Here is a 4072-nt window from a genome sequence, read left to right on the forward strand (position 1 = left end):
CCAAATTGATGAGTATATTATACTGACCTTTATGTTATCCTCTATAGTGGATATTTTGTTATATATATTTTTATTATGCTGTTGCATAAATTTGATAGATGTTTTACAACATTATCCAAGCATTTACAGTAAATAAATAGTATTTGTTAATAATAATAATTAAATGTATCAAAAGAAATTTATACCATAAGTATGAAAATTGCATATTAAAAGATTATTATGTTGTAGTGGTTCCATTTTGATTACTTGCTTGAATTGGTCTTCACTAGATACACATCTTTTCTCCAAATTGTTCTTTTTGATCTTACTATTACTTGTATATTGGTTGCATAATTAGATATCTTAATTATAACATCATTACCATTATAGGTATCCACTATGTTCTTCTTATTCTACAATGATATTTTAGAAAAAGTAAAATTAGACAAAATAAATTTGACTAGCCAAATTGCATGCTTCATATATTTGCTAATCAGTAGAGTATTTTACCTCTTAATTAATTTTGTGTTTCTCATGTCTAAGCTATATATCTTCTTCAAAAGATAGATGTGTTAAATATATCACTATCTGCTCAAAAATGAGAAATGCAAGTAAGAAAAAAAAAGATATACATTATGAGAAAAACGTTTAATTTGAATACATCTTCTTTATCTCTCCCATAATTTTCTCCCTTTTTAGAATTTTATTATCATCCCAATGTGCCATTAGTAGATACTTATTATGACTATTGTATTTAAACTCATCTCCAATAGCTCTTATATATTTTAAATACCAATATAGAATTTAAGAATTCAAATTTAGTCAAAAGATATCAATTAAGTATAATACAAAATTAGAAAATGATATATTTACCATCTACCTTTTCAATTATTTACAGTTTACACCCTGCATTTTTTTATATACAAAAAAATTTCATATGTTTTAACAAAATACACAGAAAGGAAGGGTGTTATGTCTAATTATATATATATATATAATGTGTGTGTGTGTGTGAAAACTAATAAAGCAAAAAGAATACCTGAAGTAATGTCAAGTATACTTGTTCTTTTGGGATTTGTATAGTGTCAAGCTATCAAACAAATACTAAAGTATAAAATCAGCCCAATTGAGAGTTTGAATATATGAAATATCTTCTAAAAAGTGAAAAAAAAACAAGGTCATACTTTATTTTTTTTTGCATTTGGTGCCAATATTGTACCAATCATTATTAACATAATTTGCCGATTAAAATGTTCATCAGCAACATTGTTTTCTTCAATATATTTAGCTAAGTGGCTAATATTAATAGTTTTTATAGTTGAGTTCATATAAAGACTATGTAACATTTTATTTAGTTTTTTTTTCTATAAATTAAGTAGGTAGGTCCATGAGGCAATGAACATCCCACAAATTAAAAGGAATGGAATCATTTTCTATTTTAAATATTCTTATATATGGGTCATATGCTTCAGTCAACCACAAACATACAATGTGTCTAACTAATTAAATGCATAATAAGCATGCAATCAAACCCAAGCTCTTGAACTACCTCCTTTTGAGCTTCACTTAGTTTACTTATAATATTTCCAAAATAATTCCGTGAATATGTAACCTCAATTTTAGTCTTTGGTATCTCTCGATAATAGCAAAATATATTAATACAATAAAATAATTAATTACTCTTCTATATAAATTATTTTAAATTATTTAATATTAATCTTAATGAGCTTGATTAATTATATAATATGGGAGTGTCTTGAAGTCAAATTAAAACCTACAAGTAAAGAAAAAATAAGACGTTAAGTAATCTAAAGTACATCCACTATTATTACATACTAAAAAACTTACTTTCAGAGTTGTTATCAATTCTCTTCTTTTGCTAATTTAATTTTCTCTACATGTTGCCAAAAAAAAGGGAATAAATAATATGAAAGTGTTATATTATTATCTCTAGCTCTAATGGAAGCAAGTTCTCAAAGAGAATACTATGCTTTTCTTTTCATATACAAATAATTATCGATATACATTTATTAGAATTTAACTATATCAACTTAGAGCTAACTCATGAATTGACCAATTTAGAATACTGGTATACAACAGCTTAAATTTTAGAAAGTTACAAGCAAAAATGAGTAAATTTTGGTTGATAGAGGTACTAAAACCATATTGATAGTAAAGTAAAGGATATTGCACAATTAATACACTTATTAAGGAACCTAGAAATTATCATGCCTCTAGTAAGCATGCATTACAAAGTTGTTCCATTGATGAATATGCATAGTGAAGATAAATAAAATAGCTAGTAAAGATATATATAGATATATTGTGCTGGTTGGATCTATAAAGTATTTATCTATAAATATGAAAAGTAAAGATAAATAATTCATTCTTGTTCAAGAGAAGTCGGCAATGGAAGAGATCACTCTTATTTTATTTTAATTTTTTTAATTTTTGGGAGTCGAAACCCCGATCTGGTTCGTGGAATCAAGAAGTTCTCGAGATCGAAGGTGTACCACAAGCGCGGGATCTGGGCCACCAAGGCTAAGCACGGTGGCATATTCCCCCACCACGAGCCGAAGGTGGTGGCGCCGAAGGTCGAGAAGAAGCCCCCTAAGTTTTACCCTGCTGATAACGTCAAGAAGCCCCTTGCCGACCGTGGCAAGCCTAAACCCACCAAGCTTAGGCTGAGTACTACACCTGGGATGGTGTTGGTCTTGCTACCAGGAGGTTCATGGGGAAGAGAATCGTCTTCTTGAAGCAGCTCCTTTTGGGATTACTCCTTGTAACTACGACCTTCAAGATCAACGGTGTTCTTGAAGCAGCTGAGCCATTGATGTTTAGAAGTTTGATGACAAGTACTTTGCAAAAGAAAATAAGAAGACTGAAGGCAAATTTTTTGAGACAAGAGGAGGAAGCAAAGGCATTATTACCACAAGAAAAGAAGGATGGCTAGAAGGCTAGGTCAGGCATGAAAACGCATGAGCTTATTTTCTAGATTTTAGATGAAACATTTTGACTGACTAGGTCCTCCTAAATTTTGCTTAAGCTATGGACTAGTTTAACAATCAGTCATGAATTTGAGTAAAGACTTGCTTTCTATTAAAAAAAATAGCTCTTATGTACCTCTTACGTACTGAGTGGAAAGATAGAGAGAAAGAGAGACTAAAGAACATGAAGCTTAAGGCAATAAATACTTTAAGGAAAAAATTAGTTTGAGGAAGAAGAATATGACAAGAATATCAGTGAAGGCTCATTCAAAATTCCATTCAAATCTCAATTTGATAATTACCAAATAGTTATTTTCCACTCTTTTTTAGAATAGGCTAGAGTGTAAAACCTGCCTACAGATAAGGGAATGATGTGTGAAGTTTGAGTCTTTTTTGTTTTGATTAATATGGGCTAATTTAATATTCTTATCTAGGTAAGATTTGTTATTTATAATATTCACATAGGTTTATTAATATGTGGATATAAATTCAAATATTATGATATAATATAATAAAGGATTTTTTTCATGTGTATATCCTTCAAAATTCTCTTATTTACTTATATACCCTTTAAAATTAATGTTCACGTATATATCTCTCAAAACATATGTTATTTGTATAGGTAACCATCTGGCTACTTTTTAAGTTAGATTAATTAAAAAGGTAAAACTATTCTTAACTATAATAAGGAACTAAATTTTTTTGAGAAACTAATATGTCTAAATTGTCCAGATCTTAGTTAACTCTAAGAAATATATTTAAAAGGTAGATATGCAAAACCCATGTGTTTTGAAGGTATACATATAAATATAAAATTTAGTGAGAATATAAGTAAAATGTATTTTCAAAGGGTATGTATTCGAAAAATCATAAAACAAATCTTTACTCATATCTATAAAACTTGGATATAATAATCGGACTGAATTGAATAATATTTTATATGCTTCTACCCCTAAACGTGACTAGGGCAGTCAAAATAACCAAGCAGACTCGAGCTTGGCTCACTAAGACAGCTTGGTGATAAGCCGGCTCAATCAAGTAGGCTTTAATAATAATAATTATTATTATTATAATTATATATATACAATATGAGTAATATTTTTTAT

General features: G+C 28.7%; 1 pseudogene; it reads left to right on the top strand.

The window, feature by feature from the left end:
• Window positions 1-1366: 1366 nt before the first annotated feature.
• LOC140761193 (large ribosomal subunit protein eL6-like) lies at window positions 1367-2932 on the top strand (annotated as a pseudogene).
• The last annotated feature ends 1140 nt before the right edge of the window (window positions 2933-4072 follow it).

The sequence above is a fragment of the Typha angustifolia genome, chromosome 6 (genome assembly GCF_048772165.1).
Source record: "Typha angustifolia cultivar Huaian chromosome 6, ASM4877216v1, whole genome shotgun sequence".
Taxonomy (NCBI): Eukaryota; Viridiplantae; Streptophyta; class Magnoliopsida; order Poales; family Typhaceae; genus Typha; species Typha angustifolia.